The 22,542-nt window shown below is 43.0% G+C and overlaps 1 long non-coding RNA gene across 1 annotated transcript; it reads left to right on the forward strand.

Annotated features, from left to right (window-relative positions):
- The first annotated feature begins 121 nt into the window (after nt 1-121).
- Nucleotides 122-18,239, forward strand: LOC133273496 (uncharacterized). Its single transcript, XR_009744842.1, has 2 exons — nt 122-175; nt 17,732-18,239. It is a non-coding gene; the product is annotated as an uncharacterized LOC133273496 (long non-coding RNA).
- Nucleotides 18,240-22,542: the final 4,303 nt, after the last annotated feature.

The raw sequence follows: 22,542 nt of genomic DNA on the forward strand, positions 1-22,542 counted from the left end.
TTTATCCCTTCAGCTGAGAAGATTCTCCAGATATTGCTCTTCTGGCACTACAGTGCCTGTCTGATGCAGGAAGTATCTGAAGATGGGTGAAAAGTTCCAGACAAAACAAAAGAAACTTCAGAACGTATCAAATGATGGAGCTGGAGTGTTCCTCGGAGATCCTGAGATGGTCCTGGTAAGGTTCATAAACTGAGACTATTTAAAGCTTGCCATAAAGGATGTGATATCTATGCCCTTGTTATTTCTTATACCTTTAAGGCTGTAAGTTCCAGCATTGCATATACATTGGTAGGTCGGTCCTCATGGCAACCAGATTCAGATACTCCTAAAAATCAAATGAGAGCTCTTCAATCAGGTGTACTGATGTGGTGGTGCTTTCATCTCGAGAGAGAGTTGGCTTGCAGGAAAGCTGAAGGACAACTTAGACCTACCCTGTGTGTAGCTCTGTGGTGGCTACCAAAGCTACCTTTCTTTAAATTAAAAAACAAGCTAAAACCCAACATCCCTGTTTACTCGGTATGCAAGCCTGCCAAATGAATATCCTGCCATGAGCAACACAATGGCTCTTTGTGGTCCTGGTGGAAAACCTGGGAATCCAAGCTTGAGTTTAAAAAAAAAAATCAGATGCTGAAGCTTAGGCAGGTCAGAGATCCTCCTTTTTAATATTCTAAGCCTGACTTTTAGGCCTGAGATACATATTTTGGTTTCTCCTGCCTAACTTTGTCAACAGTAGTACTCCTGTATCTCTCAGGATAAACACACTGCTGGTTTTGAAATGTGTAAGCTGAGATTTATCTTGCTTAGTGTGGACATTTCCAGTATCTACAGCTGTGCTTGTCACCTGTGGCTCTGCATATTCACTGAGAAGAAATAGATGCCATTGCAAAGTGGTGTAAATGACCTATTTTGAGGGTCTGCTTGAACTGAATCTAGGTCATTATTCCAGTGACTCTACTGAGCAGATTTCGTAACAGGCCTAGCTCCATTGGAAACAGACTTTCATTGAGAAGGAATACACTGAAAGGAATGCAGTGAAAGGAATACACTGCTTGCAGTTGCAGCCAGTGGTGGCTTGAAGTTCTTTAGCCCTCCATTCCCATCTGTACTCTTTCTTTCTTCCCACTTCCTAGTAATACACCGCTCCTCAGGTCTCCCCATCTATAACATCCAATCCATCCCTGGTACTCACAGACAAATGTGTGAGTTGTGGTGTGAAATGGGGAGCACAAGATCAAACTCGCTACTGCCTGAGTGCTTTCTCAACCCACCTGTCCCTCTAGAGATAACTTCAGAGTCCCTTAAGGAGAGGGGAAAGACATGATCAACCCAATGTTAGCAAAAGCAATTGTTAACCACTAAACATGAAAATTCTAGTAATTGAAATCTGCAGGAATAACCCAGGAAAAAGTTTGCACTAGGTTACTTTAGAGTGTTTTAGGATATGATTCCCATAAACAAAGGACTTGCCTCTCCAATGTGCTGGTTAGAGGTGGATAGGAAATGTTTCAGAGTTAGGCAAGTCCCTCGTGAAAGCTGACAGAGGAAGAGGAGTGCAGGGGCAGACAGGTTAACAAACAGATTTGGCTAAGACCAAATAGCCTTGCACCTATTCATATTGCAGCACTTGTCTCAAGTGCAGAAAACTCAAGAGTCTCTTATTTCAACACCTCCCTCTGCCTTAAACTAAAAATTCACTTCTGAGAGTAAAAATGTTCCTGGCTAAGACTCTATTGAAAGAGGCACACTTTGAAAAATGTGGATGTCAGTAAGTAAAATCAAGCTTCCTCATAAAACAGCAAAAGAAACCTTCAAATCATCTGTTGTAGACAATTCAGCACCTGCTGTGTGCTGTCAAGTCCCCATGGCATCAGCAGCCACAGATGACTTGTGACATCAAGCCCTGAAACTGAACAGTGAGATACAACTGTGCTTAGTACTTGGTAATACCATCAAATCAGATGCTGGTGGTTCAGGTGTTCTAGGCTTCAGGGTGCTTTATGGCTTGAGAGGAAACTCTCACGGCCAAAAGATACACAGCAATTAAAATATAAAAGAAGCAAAATCACTTGATTATTATATGATGCCATGGAATTTGATAGGGAATACAAATAGACCCAGAAGACTTGCGCCTTTCTGTGCCTGCCTTGTGACTGATTGCATTTTCACTGGACAGTCACAAACCAGAAAATAAATTACACAAGGTGGTTGGAAGTGCTGGGGATTTGTCCATTGATAACGTTCTTCTCTTATGAGGTCTGTGGGAGGCAAAATGAAATTTCCACGTACATAGGTTTTTTTGAAGCTGAAATTGAATTTTATGTTTCAAGTGAAACATATTTTGGTGTCTTTGAACCAATCAGGATTCTGTTCCTAGTCACTCTGGTTTTATACTGTGTCTGCCTGAGCAGCTGTAGTGCTTGGGTACAGCTAAAACTGTGCACACTCAGAGGCTGGGCTTCATGATGAGTTGGTATCTCCTGCTGAACTGGCACAGTACTTCATGGGAACAGTGAAACTGTGGCTTATGGTAAGCAGCAAGGAAGGCAGTCTTCCATAACTGATGGCTGAAATCTCAGCCAGGAATGGTACTCAGAATAGCTACATGGATTAAAAGCTCACTCTGTAGTACTGTCATGGTATCAGTGATCCTGAAAACACCTCAGTACAAGGACATGTTTCTCCTAGAGCATCACTGCTCATGTGGACAAACCACAACCAGTGTCCAAATGCCGGCAGAGGAGAACAACAGCTTTGCCAGCCTTTCTCAACAGGATTTTTGGAGGCTGCATCATTCCTCCTGGGCAAGGTTTGAACTCCTGGCTTGAGCTGCTTTTAAAGGTGATTCAGGTAGATCTACCTGGGCTGCAATAACTATAGTGTAGAAATACACCAGAAAGAGCTGAAGTTACCTTATTGATAACAGAGGTTTGGCTCACAAAGGTCTGATCGTAGCCTACAACTTCTCTCATCTCTCATTTGCATCCTCTGTGCCTCTTGTGCCAATGCTGGCAGGAGGTGTCACATGTGGGGTACCCCAATGTTGGTATGCAAGGAAAACAGCACTGCAGAGACATCTACAATTTATTGTTGCCCTCTATTATTCTATCTGCATGTGCCAGTAACATCCAGAGCAGCAAACAGAGCTTTGAAGCATTCTACAGCCATCATCTCCTTTCAGCCCACTACTTAATCTGGTGATACACAGGCCAGCTGGACGATTTCTGAAAAGGAGATAAACGTATAATTTTTATCATGCTGGTACATTCTCTTGCTGCTGCATCTTTGCTGCACTTGGAAATGAAGACAGTGTAATTACCTAACAATTATCTTGTCAGCTTGTAGCAGAATGCAAAATTCGGATTGGGGTAGGGAATGAGAGTGCATTTAAACACTGGGCTCCTGTGATGTGGTGTTCATTTATTTTCCATGCTAATTTTGGGGCTGGTAATGAAGTAGATGTGTGTGGTGAAGCTAAATGGCCCAGAGTGGCTGTCCAGAATACAGGAGACCAGTTGGCCGTGTGCTTTGGCATGCTGCAGGGGTGGGGACAGAGATTCCCTGCACTGCGTTGCTGCATTTCCTTGGTGCCCAGGAATGAGGTTGCCGCTCAAGTGTTTCATGGAGTTTGATTGCCATGGGAAGTGGGGTGGGAGCATGCTTTTGCCTGGTGGATGAAGAGGCAGTCTCTTTCCGTGTGACCTCTGATGCAGCATGCCTCTAAGTACGTGTTCAGACTGTCCAGCCATGTTCTCTGTCAGTCCCGGTTATGTTTTAACATGACCAGGAAGCAGCAATACATGAAGACTTCTTCATATTCTCCATCCCTTCCTTTTTTTTCTTTTACTTGCCTGTGTAAATGCCTTTTGGGGGCTCCCTTAAACACGGGGATGCCAACTGAGATAAATGATGATTATCTGCCATTGTGAACAGCCATGTTAAACTGATATGTATATATTTGGAGAGTGCTCACAAGGTTTAAATCTCATCAATGTGAGGCATCGTTCCTCTCTGATTCACAATATGCTTTTGGGCAAACCTTCGGCTGGCATTTTTGTCTCAAACAGATGTCCTTCCCTTGTCTGTCATTAAATACTCAGACCTCTCCTGGTAGAAGGGGCTCTGGCAGTGTGGCAGTTCCAAGCTCACACTGAAGCAGAATTTACAACCAGTATTGCCATGAATTCCAGCTGTTCTGCACTGGTGAGGCACAGCTATGGAGTAGGTTTGTTTTTCACTGCTCAGTTTACAGCTTTTTCCCTCCTGACTTGCATAGCTTGAGAGACATCTTAGCAAGTCTACCAGTCAGCACAGAGAGGAACATGAGAAGTGGCTTTCAGCTGAGAGACTCTGATGGGCCCTGGTCTGGTGTCAATACACTTGAAGAGTTTTCAAAACAAATGCTGTTTCTGTCAGTGCAATTCTGTTAACACTTTGGCATTTCAAGGCCTAAGCCTCCTGCCTTTAGTAGGTAGTGTGGGATTTTAGTGATTAGAAAGCATCATATTATGGGTTGCTAAGTGGTTTGCATTTCAAAGTCAGCTGCAAGTTAAGATGTATCTTGGCAGAAACATGCAGTAAATGGGCCAGGCTTCCAAATAGAGACCAGGCTGCCTTTTGCAAAGGAGTTCTCATTCTGGGATAGGCAGTCGCATTGCACTGCTGTGTGCTTTGCATGGCTGGAATGGTATGAGTAGTCCAGGACTGAGTGAGATGTGCTTGACAGTCTAAGTTCTTTGGGGATGGTCTTTTTCATGCAGTGCAGTGAATGTTGCACTGAACCAATTTTTTTGCACTGTTTAGGCATAAAACTTTCTTCAGCACTGTGCATGTTCTTGAGGCCTTGACCTTTTATATTGCTGTGAGTCCTGTAAGCATTTGCAAGGCTTTCTGAATAATTGCTAAGAATAGAGATAGTGAAGGATGTTAAGGGCAACTTTCACAAACTAAAAGTGCTTAGTTTTGCCTTGAGAACAAGAATGCTAAGTTGTCCTTCATCCAGTCCAGGCCATGGCAGAAAGGCATGTTCAAAGGAAAGAAGGGCAGAAAAGACAATGTTCAAAAGGAGTGGAAGTAACGCAACAAAAAGCAGAGAGCAGCAGCAAACTTGTGCATACAATCCTACTCTCCTGCACTGCCCATTGCTCCACCAAAGGAGCTGGGAAAGACTGTGTAGCCAGTGGTGAAAGCAAAGGCAGCTTCAGCTGGGAAGGGAGGAGGAAAGGTGTTTACTTAGGGTGTTTAATTGCTTGCTTTCTTCTTTCTCATTACCCAAATCAGTGATTAGAAGTTTGTGTCAATTTGCAATAACTTAAGTAAAAAAGATCCCCCAGTAGAGGCTGTCTTGCTAGCAACAGAGAGTGTGCCCAGGACAGGAGCTGGTGGAGAATGCAGGCCTGGTGTGGTCTGGGGTTGGAATAATTTAAGTGACTCCTGTAACACCTTGGATGGAGAGGAGGTGTGAACAATGTGTAAGCAAGTGGGAAAGAGTTTGAAGCTGCCTGAACAGGATCTCAAGGGTTGGGAGAATGAATACGAAGAGGTCAGCTGTATCACAGTCTGACTATCGGTTCACAAACTTCAACCCTCATCCCTGTGGACTAGACTGTATGGGTTAATATTATAACAATCTGAATGTGTGCTAATTACAAATGTCACTCCTTGATCCTGCAGCAAATGTAACCAAGTCACAGCACATTGAATATGTGTGCATTACAAATGCCACCCCTTGCGCCTGTGGACTGCATTACTGGAGTTAATGTAATCTGACCACTTCTGACAAATTTCATACCTTGTTCCTGCAGAGCACAAAGCTAAAAATACAACAGAATTTTTCATTTATTCAACTGTACTCTAGCACACAAAGAAGATGATGAAGATAGTACAAGCAAAGATTAACACCACTGTGGAGGTACCAATAGGTTCATGAGTCGGAGAGCTGTAGGCAGTTCTGTCAGCTGCCTACTACACTGCAGCCATGGATGCTGAAGCCTGCCACGTGTGTCCAGTGCAGCACTTGTGAGATCATTGGGTGCTCATGCATGTGCTAATTGAGTGTTCATGCATGAGTACATTGGGTAAACTCAAGTGAACTGTGCAATCATGCACAAAGCGGTCAGGTTCTGATGCATGAATTCAGTGATCACATGTGGCCTGATTGTGCAGTCATGCATGAGCTAATGAGGCGTCTTGAACCCCTTGGATGCCCATGTGTGAGCTAATTAGGTGCTCAAGCATGAATTAATTGTGCCTTCATGCAGGGGCTAATTGGAAAATCATGTGTAAGGTGGCAGGACACTCGCGCATGCACTAGCTGGGCTCTCATGCACAAATTACTCAGGCTGTGTGGTGTAAATTAATTTGGCACTTGGATGTGAATTAATTGTGAGTCCGCAGTTGAATTCATTGGGCACTCAGGGATGAATTGACTGGACCCTCATGCATGAACTGATAGGCCACTCAGGTGTGATTTATTGTATGTCTATGCATAAACTAATTGGGCATTCATGCACACAGTTACTGGGTGCTCATGCACAAACTTAACTGAACATTCAAGCGTGAACTAGTTGGGCATCCCTGTCTGACTTTATTGGACACTCATGCATGAATGCAGTAAGCCCTCCAATTTATGCCCTGAGGGGCATAATAATATGTATTCATTCAGATGGTCAGAATATTAACCCCTGCAGTCTGATCCATGGGGATGAGGGTTGATGTTTGTGAACACTACATGTAGTCAGATTGTGATAACACTGACCCCAGTAATTTAGTCCACAAGGTCAATGGGTGGAGCTTGTACTAGATGAAAGTTCAGGCTGAGATGATGATGATAACCCCTGTAATGTGGCTCCCTGATGGCGGGGATAGAAATTTAGTAAGTGCATGTGCACTGTCTTATAATGTTAACCCCATGCAGTCTGGACTACCAGGACAACAGATGGAGTTTGTGTTGGGTAAGATGTTCTTAGGGACATGGTTTAGTGGTGGATTTGGTAGTGTTAGGTTAATGGTTGGACTTGATGATTTTAAGGGTCTTTTCCAACTTAAATGATTTTATGATTCTATGATGTTAGCTCTGATGTGCAAGGAACAGAATTTTAGAGAGCATGTGTACATACTGCTGTGGTGTTAATCCCTACTGTGTGTTCTGCAGGGATAAAACACGGAATTCCTAATTGCTGTATATTAGGATTGTGCAGATGTTGAAAGTAGAGTTTGTAGTGTATGTATGTTGAGACAGCCCTTAAGTATGTGTTTTGCAAGAGGTGAAGGGTAGAAGGCATTGAGATTCAATTGCAGGGTTTACTACATTTGTGCATGGGCACATAATTAGCTCATGCATGAGTGCCAGTTTAGTCCATGCATGGGATGGGTGCCCAATTAGCTCATGCATGATTGCCCTGTTAGTTCATGCCTGATCACCCAATTGCTTCATGCATGGACGCCAAATTAGTGCACGCTTTATTGCTCGAATAGTTCATGCATGAGTACCCAATTAGTTCATGCTTTGGGGCCCAATCGATTCACACTTGAGAGTCCAATTAGTTCTGGATGAGCACCCAATTTACTCATGCATGAATGCTCAATTAGTACATGCATGAGCTTCATTCCCAAGTGCACCATGAGTTCACACCAGTGCTACACTGGACACACATGAGGTTGGGCATCCAGGGCTGTAGTGTTATCAGTGTTCCACACGGTGGCCATGAACTGCCCTGTGCAGGTGGCAGCTGGCTCTGAACTTGATATGGTGTCCCAAAATGCCAGGCTCTCAGAGGACCCTGCAGGGGCCCAGCGCAGACAGTGTGGGGAGATGGTGGAGGAGGCATATGGACAGGAAAGTGTCAGGGAAGACATGCATGGAAGAGGATGCTCCATGCCCAAGGGATGCTTGCCTGCATCACTGCAGCCTATGGACCACCCCTTAATTGCTTAATTGCTTATGTATTCTTTCTTGATACCTGAATGGGTGATAAGACATTTGTGTTAATTGGCAATAACTAAAGTAAAAGTTCCCCTAGTGAAGGCTCTTCTGTGCACTACAGTAATTAGTGGAGGATGCAGGCAGCACCCAGGGCTAGTATGGCCTGGGACTGCAATAATTTGAGGCTCAGGAAGGAGTGTTGATTCTGATACTTGGAATTTGGGGTGTTGTGGTGTGTCTATCATATCTGGAGGGGTTATGTGCAAACAGTATTTAAGTAGGTGGGAAACGGAGAGATCAAGGCTACCGGAGCAATGCCCTGAAGGGGATGGGAAAGTGGCTGGGAGGAGATGGAATGGGTTCTGCTTCAAGCCTCTGCCACACTGGCCTGCAGCCAGGCCTGTCTCCACACAACGGATCCAAGAGCACCTTCCATGGAGGGTCAGCATGGCTGGAAAGGACCCCGAGTGCTGCGTGCTGCTGTGCTGTGAGGTGTGCAGGGCTGATGGTGTCTCCAGAGAGCCCAGCAGTACTTGGCAGAGCTGGGGTATTGAGTGAGGGTCTGTTTTAGAGCAAAGCCACCTAAAGGAAATATTAACAACTGCTCAGCACAAGAGGGAGGTTCTCGGTCAGGACAAGCAGCTTGTAGTGCTGTGCTGATCAAAATGTGATACAGTGCTTATCCCTACTGGTCCCTGGGGGTGACAGTGGAGTTTGTAATTGGCGTAAATGAAGATTGTTAAAAGTAGAGTTTATAATGGATTGATGTTGAAATAGTTCCTGTGTGTTTTTCACGTGTATTAGGCATAGATTGCAGGGTTTACTGTGTTAACACATGAGCACCCAACTTGTTCATGCATGAGTGCCTGATGAGTTCATGCTTGAGAGGCTGATCAGTTCACGCTTGGGCACAAAATTAGCTCATGCTTGCACGCCCAGTTGATTTGTGCATGGGTGCCCGATCGATTCATGCATGAGAACCCAATTGCTTCACGCTTGCACGCACAATTAATCTCCGCTTGAGTGCCTAATTGAGTTCTGCATGAGTGCTCCATTAATTTGATAAGGGCTCAGGAAAGTGCCATTGCTATGAACCCCAAAACTGGAGCCAGATCCAAATTAAAGCCACACCCCCTAAAGGCCCTCTGGACAAATGAATCTAGGCTGAAAAGCAGTCCTTTGGTTCAGATGGAAAAGAAATGAAAGCCAGCTCTCATTCTCCACCTGGGTATAATTAGTACAACTTTAACTTGGATCCTTTTTTAGGACCCAGAAAGCAGCTGTGTGGGATGTTGGCTTTCTCCACTCCACTCTAGCTAATCCAGCCTTTCTGTTTCCATATGGGGGTTTTGTTTTGTTTTATGCGCTAATCATTAAAATGTAATTTCCCATCATGTAGCTTCCTTGGCCAGCATGAAATGCCTATGGAAACAAAGGTATTGTAAATGAAAAAGCAAGTTAAACCAGCAGGAAAAGTCAAGAATACAGGGCAGTTCCCAGCCTGCTTCAGTAGGAAGCAGCAGTGCTGTGTTCTCACCTCCAGTGGATGCTGTAAAAGATTGTGCACGCGCAGTGCCTGGGCATGGTCTTCAGAAAACAAAACTATTTTTGTTAGTGAAGGTCTGGAAGAGGAGAGTATAAAATCTTGTGTGCTATTACTTAGGCTGTGTTTTCCTTTTGCTTCTTGTCTTTCGTGGTTTTCATGAAGATGGCAGCTCTGTTATCTAATCTCCATTTCTTGGAGGAGCTTACCAGTCTCCCAGCATTGGCTCCTCCCTGCTGGCCAATGTAGTTCCTCAGCTAATGTCAGAGCAGTGGAATTGCCTTTGGAGGTCACATACCTTGGCCATCAGATGTTTCCTTTAAGACTCAGGAGCACTCAAGGGTGTTTTAGACCTGTTTTTAGACTCAACCTGTTGATGCTTCTAGACTGACTTTTTTACTCCACAGTGTCCTTTTGGAAGCTTTAACTGACCTCTGGAGGTTGCTTCCAGCAGGAACATGAAATAGAGAGTGTTTCACCAGCTCACGCCACCTTTACAATCTGTCCTTCTTTAGGAAGGGCTGAAACCTTGTTGTGTCATATATGGCCACACTGTAGCTTGTCACTCCAAAAGCTACTGGTCTGGGAGGGAAACCACGCAGCTGTTTTTGTATATATGGAAAAGGAACAGGAGGCCATAAGCTTGTCCGTCTGCTACATTTTTACTTGCTCTCAGCTATGTAATACCTGGTGCATGCAGAGTGGTTTTGTTACTGGGTTTGAACCATTTTTATTTAAAGTGGAAACGCTTCTCTGTTTTGTCTCTGGTACCTGCTTTTGTACAACAAAATCCCTTACGGTGGCTCACTTGTCACTGCTTTCAGTGTTTGGATGGTATCAGGTTTTTGAGGGCTTTTGCAACCATGGAGAAACTGTGATTTATTTTTTTCAATGGTACCCTGAGGCGGGGGGAAGAGCAAAAATGTTGGACACGCTTGGGCATCTCCCAATGGGATTTAATATTCTGGTTTCCCATCTCAAAATAAAAGAATGACAAGTTAGAGCTGTTTGGGCTTGAAGATGCGGGAGTAAATCTCACTCGGGAGCTAAGTCCTGCTCTTCCTATTTGCTTTGAATAGGACTTTGCTCTCTGGGTGGTGTCCCTGATTTAGAACATCCTTAGCAGGTGCAACCTGAATGGAATGAGGCAGCATAACAACAGCTATATAGGAGTAGAGAGGAGTTGGTGTTTTAAAAGGTAGGCATGAAATGGGTTACTGCACACAGGACAAAGTAGAGGAGTGTTTTGGAAAGCGTTTCTGATATCACTTCTATTGCATCTTAAGCTGGCAGCAAAGGGATATATTGTGCACTCATGTGCCTTCCCAAGTGGAAGGTCCTCACTTAAGTTGTGTTAGGTCTCTTTTGAAACATTTACAACAAAATGGCCTAATTGTACCTCTGGTGTTGCAAGCTTAAGGACAGTGTTGGTTTTCATGGTCTGCAGCATTGTGTATGCTAGCAGCTCCTCTTCAGGGATGTGAGGACTCTGAGCGCTGTTCCGTGCTGCATCTGGAAGCTGACTGAGAAGCTGCATCGACACCACCTTCCCATCAGCCTGCTGGAGTTGCACTGCCCTCCTGGGCACTGAGTTAGTGCCAGTGTAACTACATGGAAGGAAAAGAGACAAAGGATGAAGGACGCAAAAAGCCTTCTTTTCATCTTGGGCTGATATGCCTTTGCTGCTTAGTATTAATGTGGCAATGTAGCAACTGAATGGCAAAAGGCTGTGCTGCTCACACACTGAACTGTGAGGGCTTAGGAGAGAGTGTGAATTGCTGCAGCTTTGGTGTGATGTCTGGATATTCCTTTTCCATGAAGGATGAAAGAACAAAGTGATATTCAATTTGGGTCCATAGTTCTTTGCCGTCCTCCTTGTCCCTGAAGATAAGTAAGGATGGAGGATGTGTAGGTCTTAGAAGTCCTCCCTCTCCACCTTTTGCTCTAGCTCCTCTCCCCGCAGGGGTTTAGAATGTAGGTGAGCTGGCTTCTGAACACTAAAGAAAATGAAATATTTGCTACCTGTGGTCACAGAGAGAAGACTGAATTTCAGAGGGTTGAGAGCTTTCCTCAGCTCATAGGTGGCCTTTGAGTCTTGCTGTAACAGGCACTGCTTCTTTCTTCAGCAGTTCTTTTCTTCTACCTCAGTCTTGCTAGAGCTTACAGTGGGTCATAATGCAGTGGACAGCTTGGTTTGTCAAACTCTCTTCTTTATCTCACACTCTTTCCTGTAGCAGTGAGAGACAATTGATGCGGAGTCTGAGGAATCAGAGCAGTCAGGTCCAGAGCACAGCCCTCTTCTTGGGCTTCTAGCTGTCTAGAGAGTTTGGCTGGCAGAGTCAAGGTCAGCTCCCTCACTGATAAGAGCTTTTGTGAAGAAAGCTGGAAGTGATGGCCAGCCTCTCCTTTCCTTTGGGAACTGCTTTTAAGCTGGAGCTCTGCTGCTGGCCCCCACCCATGCTCCATCATAGCCTTGCAGCAGCTGTATCTATGACTGCCATAACTCTGACCCTGACCTGGACCTGCTGACCAGGCTTCCTGGCTAGACATCAGACCTGCCCCATCGCTGCAGACTCACTGCATCACTACTGGGCTATGTCTGATGACTCTCACCCTGACCCTGACCTGGACCTGTTGATTTCCATTCCAACTCTGTGTTGGTGAGGTCAGTGCTTACGTCTGCTTTATTATCCTGCTCTATTCCCAGCTTCCTGTCCCTTGCAGAGCAGCCAGTCCTCACTTCTCCTTGACAGTTAGCAAAGGTGGGGTCAGGGGTAAACTTCAGCTTAAAAGCAATTCCCAAGGGAAACAATAGGGAGGTCCTTGCTTCTGGCTTTCTTCACAACAGCTCTTATCAGTGGCAAAGGTGTCCTTGAACTCAGCCAGCTGAACTCTTCAGCTTGGCCAACTACATCCTAGAAAGGGGATGTACTCTGGGCCCTGAGTGTCATCCTGGCTGAGAACCAGTGCTTCCCCTGTCTTCTCCTAGCACATTCTGGCTCAATGGCTCTGATTCACTTGCAAGTCTGCATGCTCAATAATCCTACTCCTGTTCCCTTGGTCTTTCACAGCTGCATGTCACTTGCTCCTTGTCCAGCATTGTATACAGCTCTTCCTGTTACTAGGATTTTTGTGGTCCCAGAGCGCCTCTTGCTCTTGTTCCAGGCCTTATTGAAAACTTTTAACAACCAACATAACACACTTTTAACATTAATAACCAAGTGTCGTCATGTGCTGCCAGAGCAATCCCACTGAATTCCAACCCCTCAAGCCTGTAAAATGCCCCCCCAGCCTGTACCTTACTTGTGTGGGGAAATTTGGTGAGTGGAAGGTGCTGTGTCCTGAATCTCTCTGAGGCATGAAGCATCATCTCTTGCAGGAGGCTTGTGGCCGAAATGGTGATGTTCTGCTTCACTGCTAAAGGCAGTGTTTGACTGGTCACTGGTTTTGGGGAGGGTGGAGGGAAGAGACAGATAGCTGCCAGCTTTTTGATGTAATCTATGACTGGACCAGGTGCAGTGATGTGTTTGGTGATGGGTAAGGAGGTCATCTGAGCCTGGTTTTTGTTTGATGTTGCAAACCTGACACTTCTTGAGACCTCCACTCAGCCCAGCAAAACAGTAACTGTCCTTATTTTTTAGTGGATACCCCATCAAATGCTGCTTATGCATGTTGGTAGACCTCCTTGGTTTCACTATCAGTAGTATCTCATTTCTGCTTTCTTGCTTTGTTGATGTTATTACCTGACAGACAACTTGAACTTTTGATCTTTGTGGGGAAGAGTGTAAGTCCAAATAGGGGTGGGGAGTAGGTCCAAGTAGTATATGTGAAGAAAGTAGATTTATTCTCACTTTTGTTGATGGGACATCTACAGCACATATGAAAAGGATGCTTTCATTTCTCTTCTTCCTCCCATTCTACTACATCTCCCTAATGCTGCTCCTACTTGAGGCGATGTACCCAAGTGCCTCATCTTTCTTCATCGTAACCGTTGTTATATCATATCTTAATGTACCTGTTGATGCTCTGCAAAACAAGGAGATGACGTTTTAATTCTGAGACTCTGCTATTTGCATTTTTAGGCATTCAGGACTGGGGGGTAATGGAATTTATAAGCCCTGTAGCTTAGACACAATTTGAGATAAATCTCAAACTGCAAAAGGATTGTTGGATTAGTATCAACACTTTTGGGGGGAGGAAAAGGGACTAATTTAGAAGTGGGTCAGCCCACTGAAAAGCTTCATGATGAAATATGGAGTATTTGGAAGTGAAGGGGCGAGGACAGGGACATGGTGGTAAGGATGAGCATGGGGAGTGAGCCTGTCAGGTAGGCATGGTTAAGCTAGCTTTAAATGAACTAATGACAGCAGGGTAAATTAGACTGCACTGAGCTCCACACAGCCTCATCTGCAGCAGCCCCTGAGCAGGCGAGTTTTACAGCAAACTCAGATACCTCTGCACTACAGACATACCCTGAGGTAAAGAGAATATAAATAGGGTTGGAAGATGAGGGATGGAGCAAGCAGCCAATCTGCAGAGGGCAGAGGAGCCAGGATCAAAACTGCTGCTGGTTCTTTGAAAGTCATGAAAAGCCAGAGCCTTAGTTTGCTCACACAGGCACAGCTCCTCTGGGCTTCGGGGAGGAAGTGTCGGAGAGGCTCTCAAAGCATGTGTGTGCAGAGCCAGCCTTGTTGTGCTAAACCCCATGTTCTGATTAACTGTGCACGTGGCAGGAATTTTGCATCACCACTAAAGCAATAAAAAGTCCTGATAGGTTTCCATGACATTAATTTTAGTTCATTTGAGATAATCCATGTAGGGCTTAAATAATACATGAGATTTATGCCATCGAAGATACGCACCGTATCTTGGGCTCAGAGCAGAGAAATCTGCCTTGTTGACACCAACCAGCCAAACCAGGAGACAGGACAGAACTAGTTTTTCATGGGAGTACTGCTGCCTGTTTCTTCTCCTGGCTTTCATCTCTTTCTCCCTCTCTTCCCCCCCTCCCCTTTTCTGTTGTTGATTGGTGTCACCTCACATGCTTAGGATGTCTGCCTGTCTGCTCGGAGTGTGAACACATTCCTCAGAATGCTGATTTGCTCGTTTCACACCAGTGTCAAAATGACTTATTAAATTCGGCACCTCCTGATACTCAGTTCCTGATGTGTTGCTATCCAAACATTAAATGACAATAAGCATATGCAGCCACTGGGCCTAGCAAACTCATTTAGTTTGATAAAAATGTCATGGCAATATGCTTTAAATCACTGTCCTTTTCATCATTAATTGGTAGCTGTAGACCTCTTCCCTGTGCTTAGTGCAAGTTTGAGGATGCTGCCCCTTCCAGCCTGATTAAGCATGTTCCTAACTGTAGAAATCCTTTCCAGTGGCAGTGTTATTTCACCAAGATGTGGATTTTGCTCTTAATTAGCCAGCATGCCACCAGGGATACTTCAGTCATGGGTGTGAAAAAGCCTCCAGCAGAAGATCATTGTCTCGGATTAAAAAAAAAATGATCTATCAGTGGCTTGGGAATAATTGGCATCTTTGGTGATGGTAAGTTGGCTCTAGCATTGACAATGTGTTCTGGTGTAATAGCAGTACCTGCTTGTCTGCTTTCCAGTTGGCTCACTTGGGATTCCACAAGAGCAGTTCTGTATGTACCAGCGTACAAAGTACAATGCGGGGGTTGGGGAACCATTCCCCACCTTTTCTGCTGTCACTGGGGAGCTGCGTAGCTTTCACGAGGCGTTGTAAACACAGGTTTTGCATTCTCTTCAGCAGAAAAGCACCTTCTTGGGCCATATTTACTCATCAATGGAAAGCTTACAAAAAGAAATCCTCACGCATTTAAAATCAATAGCAGAAATCTGTGGCAAGCGGGATCCTGCTCCCAGTTTAAGTAGCTGGGAAGAATCCAGATGTCATATATGTTAATATATGTTACAGCTTCCGTTTTGTAGACACTGAACTCAAACCTGAATGTGTCTGTTCATTTCTTGTTACTAGTCATGTACTTAATTTGGACTTTTGCTTTACTTTTGTCTTTAGGAGATAGATCCTTCTGTTGTCAGAAAGGTTTGACCTACTAAATCCCTTTTGTTATTTTGCATGCCTTAAGTGCCTAAAGCTGGCCTAATTTTCAGTGCATGGAGGGGACTCGTGCCCAAAGGTCTTGAATATAAATTCATTGACTCCTCCTGTTCCTAGGGTATATAAACTTATTATTTGCTGGGATACTTGTACTGTGAGAGAATAGGATTTCAGGCATCTCTGTGAAGATACTTGTTTCCCACTTCTGGAATGACTTTAAAATACCAGAAGTAGTACCTGCAAGAATGATTCAGCCTAGTGGAATTAAAAACCCTGCCTTGTATAGAAATAAGAATTCTGTTAATAAAATGTCTTTGTGTGATATAACCAAGTTTTAAAAAGGGGGCAGTTATGTGCATGTGGGGAAACTCATCCTGCCTGAGGTGTAAAAGTATGGGAGTCTGTAGGTCACGTTGTGCTGCTACCTGAGACTACTGTAGTATTTATGGACTCAACCTAAATTCCTTGAAGAAATCAAACCGAAACAATCTCATTTACTAAAAGTGTGCTTGATATAAAGCTCACTAAAATCAACGGCAAGTCTTGGGATGTGATTCTGATTGTCAAGAACTTGCAATTACTTAGCGTATCTTCTAAAGAGAGAGAGATAGGTACTATTTCAGCAGTTAAAGATGTTCTTTTCCAAATGGAATGAACTCTAACACGTCATTCACACTGTGAGCTTGTCAAGTTGTAGCAGAAAGATATGTGATCAGGCATTCCGAGGTGCCTGTCTTGTAACAGCAGAGCAGAGGCTGTTGTACTGGTGTCAAATGAAATGAAGAGATGGCTGGACTTTGCAGGGGCTATCTTCTCCAGATAAAAGGCCAGTGACCTTTTCACATCAAGCCCAGAGAGAAGGGTCTGGTTAAGGGTAGTATGCAAAAGTGTTGGCAAGAGGGACTGATTCATTAAGGCAGAACTCCTTCCTCTTACCTTAGGGAAGTAATTTAAGATGCGTCTATCACATTGCTATATCCTCACAGGGACGGTGGATTATTCTTTAAAAGCAGAAACAAAAGGAAAAGCATTCTGAAATATTGAAGTAATACCTTTAATTTAGGGAAAATTGGAGTATTTTTCCTTTGAGCTTCTGAATCTTTTTCAAAGTGTTTTAATTTAACAATTAGCTTCCCATGAGAAGGAGGTAATCAGAAAATCAAATAGAATAGTTCTGGTGCAGTATAAAATCTTGTACTGAGCAGAAATGCTGGAAACTTTTTTTTGTTTTCCTTTGGTTAGCTGAATTCAAAGATTTAAAAAGGTATATATGATCTTAAGGTCCTTTCCAACCCTAACTATTCTGTGATTCTATTGTCACTTCCCTCCCCATCCTCAATTCAGTCGCAAGAGAAAAGACCTTATTTACATCATTGCTAGTAGGAACCCAGTTTTTATAAACTACTTTTTCCTCTGGTACTCCATTAGGCAGTGCTGGCTGTAGGCCATTCTAATAGACCCTTCCTAATGTGTTAGAAGAGCTTGCAATACTTGCTTGCAAGGAGAGTGCTTCTTGTCAACCCTTTGAAACATCTTTCCTTCAACTGCCTTTCTACAGGTAGTTTGTCCATGCCACCAGATACTTATCAATAAGTCTTTCCACTTGGGTGTGCCAAATTGGGTTTGTTGTGTGAGTAAAGCATTGGGTGTTATAACACAAAATCCCTTTGTTCAAATTTTTACCAGTCAGTGTCAGCCTCTACTACCTCACTAGACATGGATGGTGTGTGGGCAGGAGAATTTGCTAGGAGATTGCATCTCTTGTACCTGATGTAGTAGTATTATTTATATCTGAAGTGGCAGAAAAGAACCACTGAGCACCAGTTCCTCTCATGCTCTAGAAACTGGGGATTACTATCAAGATCAGTTTGGGAAGGTAATACTACCTTAACACTCCAGCAAATGGTAGGGAAGAAAGGGAAAGGAGAAAGGAAGAGGCTTCAGGCAACTGTTGACATTTATCTTGTGATGTGAACGGTGTGTATTTTCCAGCCTCATGAAATATCTTATAAAAGGGAAGAACAAGAATGACAAAGGTCAGGAAGACAATAATAAAATAGGACTTTGCAGACAAAGCATTAGTGTTTCTGATGACAAGGGAGAAGATTTTTGGTGCTATTTGTGTGTGTCATTCAAGTAGCATATTAACACAAGCAGTGCTTTATTTTCAGTACTTTACAGGCCAGCCAGGGGAGTAACTGAATATACTCACTTGGAGAAATAATAGAAGGCTCAGAGAAGACATCAAAGTCTGGGAGGAGATTGGGCTGTGGGTGCTTTTGGAAAGGCTACAGGAATAAGAGCACTTGAGTTAAATCAGTGCTGACTGTTGACTAAAAGACCCTGCCTTGTTTATAGGGAAAACTTAAGATCATCTTGTGTTTGTTTCTTCTCTGGTGTGCAATGGCGAGACAAAGTGTTGAAAGTCCTTTGTGATGATATAGAAATACACAAGAGCTGATCACTTTAAAGTTCCCCTGCTACTGCCATAGTTTTTGATTTAATTCTTCTCATTCATCAAAGTGTTTGGATGTGATATTTGAGTTGATGTAGGCGAGTAGGAAAGCGGAGTGAAAATACTGATATCAAAGACGACACTGAAAAGATGTGGAAATTGGGCCGAGTCAGGTTTCCATAGTTAGAATAAGAATCCCTCAAATAAACAAGCAGAAAATTGTTCTCATCTCCGGTGCCTGTGAGTCTGTTAAAGTAAAGTAGAACTGACAGAGCTACTCAGAATCTCTATGTTTGAGTTAACAGTGGTGCCATTCAGACAACAGACAAACTCTTCTGCTTACACACACACAAATATTTTTGGGAAGAATTCCTTACTTTTGCAGGACCATTATTAGAAAAATACCCCTAAATAACAGTTTATTAAAGATGTTGAAAATAACATAACTATATCCGTTTGCACTGAATATTTCTTTAGATCACAACACTTCTGAATGGAATGAGATCTCAGGAAAGCTCCAAAGACAGGTGTGGTGAGAGTCGGTGGATACCAGTAAGAACAATTTGCTGGTTTGTTTGTGATGAGTGGTAAAGAGTTAAGTGAAACCTGAAAACTGTTAGTTTGTGGCACTGCTGCTGTGCACTGTATTCTGGTTAAAATCTGTTGTCACAGCTTTATCATCCGTGTAATCAGCTGTGATATTGGCTCTGTGTAGCCCCTCCTGCCTGCTTTCTCCCAGTTTATGCTGGGAGGAAGTAGAGTAGTAGAGAAAGAAAAGGAACAGAAGCATTCACTTGGTCTGAAGTGCTGTTAAAAGGACATCTATGGGCCTCTTACTTCATACGGTTTCATTCTGTAAATGCCACTTGAACTAAAATATTCCCTTTCATCTTTCTGACAGAAATATGACACAGTAATTCTTTGTGAAAATGTAGATGATACGCTGCAGTAGTTACAGTGAGTTAGGATTAAGTGGCAAATGCCTACTCTTAAAGACTTAATTAAAGACACAATAGCTCTGGGAGGTCATTATTGTAATTATAGTGCTGCCTATATTGTTGTAGCCAAGTACATGGTTGTAGTGCCATGTTATCCCTACATAGCATCCCGGTTTGATGAGGCAGCTGCTGCATACATCCCATATACTATCTTTTACACTAGCCTTTTGCTAGTCTGTTTAAGCTTAAAATCAGATTCAGGGCTCAGTTTATCTTCACCAGTTTATATGGGTACAGTTCTATTAACTTAACTGCTACATGTTTTTACCCCCCATGTGCTGGTCTAAAGTTAAACCTTCTGGCTTTGGTTAAAATCTGCAGAAATTAAGGGTTGAAACATGACATTTGTCTTAATGCTCTGTGTGTACATGAAGAGATTGAGAAGAAATAATAGTTCTCATCCTGGCTTAATCAACAGACAATTTGAAGAACAGATCCCCAACTGAGGAAATCAGAGGTTTTGTGTAAAATTCAGTCTTGAAATTAAAGAATATTAATGTCTCACAACAATAGTTTTTAGCAGTGTATTTGAGGGATGTTCAACATACTCATCTTTCCTAGAGGCAGGATTTTTCCCTACAGTAGCTTTCCAGTGTTTTGTCCAGTCTTCATGCAGTATGACTGTTGCTGCTTACTGTGAGAGGGAACTGATTTCATGCCTGGAAGTATTTTAATCTGAGTATTTTGGAAGGGAATTACAGTACTACTAAACAAAGGAAGGTTAAAGATATGTGGGTACCAGTCTGAGTATAGTTGGGGCAAGACAGATATCAGAGAGCTCTATCTGCCAAGAGTGGACTGCTGAAATGATAGCTTTTGATGTTTGTGGGATGAAATCCAAGTGAGCTTGGACCATGGTGGAAAGGAATTGGAATTCTTTCATTAAGCTGTCCTCTCTAAGAGGACCGAAGAAAAGATGACAGCAGGTATCCAGCCTTTCAGTATCTTCAATAAATGCTGGTATTTAAAGTAGGTTTTTCATTTTTTAATCTTTGAGTATTCAACCAGGGCCTGCAAAATGGTACATGCTCAACAACAGAGGTGGAGGTACCCAAGAAGACACTGGTGGCTTTGCTTTGGGAGGTGGGAGGCTTAAGTTCAGATCACCTCACGTAAAGGAAGTGATTTGAACGCTTCCAGCATGTGGCAGTTTCTGATCTTTGAGGTTACTGTTTGGGAATTGGTCACAAATCTTTCTTTCCTTGGTTTATATTGCAAAAACCAAAAGCTTTCTTTACATCTTAAGCTGAGGGTAGAGTTTGCCTCGTTTTTAGCTATCTTAAAAAGTGTGTTTTGTTGTTGAGATGAAATCAGACATGGATTTGTTTTTATCCATTTAAGACCTGTGCAAGCTGTAGTCTTATTATTTTACCTTCAGTGTGGATGTGGCTTTCGTTTTTGTTAATTCTCCCTGGGGGCATCCAGAGTCCCAGAATCATTAATGCTGTGTTGCAGCACACTGATTTTAACCTTCATGTGCTCCATTGACACAGGCCTCTTTGATCAATTCAGAGAAGAGTGGTGAATGCTCTAGCCTGCTTGATGCTTGTGAACAGTGTTCTTCTCAGCTGCCCGTGATTGTGTACCTCCTCTTGCCTGGTGACTGTAATAACAAGTTATCTGTCTCTGGGATTTCTAACCTTTAAAGAAGAGTGGTTTGTTAGGAGTTTCCCAGTTGTTGCCTGTTGAAGGAGTGCTATTTTCTGTCTTCTGTGAAGAGAGCTTCCTTAGTTCTGTGCTCCTTTTAATTAATAACTATCTTCATAATATAATACCCACAAATTATTGTAATAATGCTGGATCTGAGCTGTGTAGTGTGAGGGTTATCAGCTTTGTGCTCTCTGGGATATTGTCTGCTACAAAATATTGGCTTGGCTTATGTGCATGCAATAACATTGCCTTTCAGACTCTGTGCTATCTATTGCTTTTGCTCAGATGGTCTTATTAGTCTTTCTTGGGTTTCTTCTCTCCACAGTGCAGGTAATTTTTACATTATGTTTCCTCCAAAGTCTTCAGCCTTTGTCAAGGAGTAACAAGGTTTCTGACAAAGATCCACAGTGAGGAAGACATGAAATAAACATTTATGTTTTCAAGAGATTTCAAATGCACTGGACTGTGTTCCTATACTGGAAATAACTCTTTCTGTAATATGGGTTTTCTTTCTGTGTTTCTTTATTTCAAGGGTAAAACTGTTCCTCAGTAAAAGCGGGGAGGTACTAAATTCTTGTGAAAGACAGGTTTGTTAGGGCTTGAAATAATAGTATCCATCGAATGAGGGGTGCTGATAGAATTACATGTTCATCTAATCAGCCCAGCTGAATCTGGTGCTGAGCTCTGTACAGCTGAATTCATGAGTAATTTCTAGTTGTGGTGTCCATTCAGGGCATATCCATTTTAATGAGACTGCCCTGTAACGAATTAAAGTTACACAGCAGGGCTGGTAGGAAAGCTGTCACTGCATGCTATGGTAGAAGGTTGGCAGATAAGATTTGGATGTTGTTTTCTCTTGTTTTTTTCCTTCCTCCCTCCTTATTTGTTTTTCCTCCTGTGTTGTGTGACAAGAAAGGAACTCTGACTGAGTTTAACTGAAAACTGATGAGGTCTTTCTCATACCTTTAGTTTATTATTACCCCTGACATTAGATTATTAATATTATTGGGCTATACTAAAAGTAAATTATGTGCTTAAAAGTACAATTTTTTCACCCAGAGAACAGGCAAAGCAAAGGGGAGCAGCTATTGCATCCATTACTAAATTTCTACTTTTATGTAGAGTGATTGTTTCTAAAGAAATGTTCATGTTACGTGGACTTGGAGATCACAATATCTCTTGCCAGTGCTGTCAGGATCTCTAAGGCTGATCTGGATGCAAGCTGGCCACGAGATCAATGTGAGAGCAGGTGACCACTGGCAGTGGTATTTAATTTCAGCCTGGGAAATACTGCTTTCTCTGATGATGCTTGGAGCTTGGAAACTTGGGAATAAGACCTGATCCGTTCTGCAAGTTATTTTACTTTGTCCCCCCCTCTTTTCTTTTTTCTCTTTTCTCTTTTTTCTCTTTTCTCTTTTTTCTCTTTTCTCTTTTCTCTTTTCTTTCTCTTTTCTCTTTTCTCTTTCCTTTCCTTTCCTTTTCAGAAACTCTTCCAAGGCTTCTCAATTTCTAAAAATTGGGTAGTATGGGAGTCCTTTACTTTTCCTATTAGTTGTTGGAGGCCGAAGAGATGGAGAGGAATAGAGGGGGGGAATAGCAACACAGGCTAGAAGATTAAAATAATAGCTTTTTTAATAAGGGAAATGCTGTCCCAAATCCCTATTAAACATGTGTTTTTCATGGATAGGTATTTCTTTAAGAAAACAAGAGATTATTCATTGAAAAAAGATTAAGTTGGGAGAGCACTGAACAGCTCTAATTGAGTGCTCCACTTGATCGCTGCCATATGTTTGGGAGAATGAAGTATGCTCTCCTCGTTGGCCAGGACAGCCTCTCTGATGCTAGCCAAAATCTAATGGGACTACTGTTGTCTCTTGTT

Source organism: Pezoporus flaviventris, unplaced genomic scaffold, assembly GCF_033815535.1.
Source record: "Pezoporus flaviventris isolate CSIRO_AGI_PZ_B2104156 unplaced genomic scaffold, CSIRO_AGI_Pfla_v1 ptg000031l, whole genome shotgun sequence".
In the NCBI taxonomy this organism is placed as follows: Eukaryota; Metazoa; Chordata; class Aves; order Psittaciformes; family Psittacidae; genus Pezoporus; species Pezoporus flaviventris.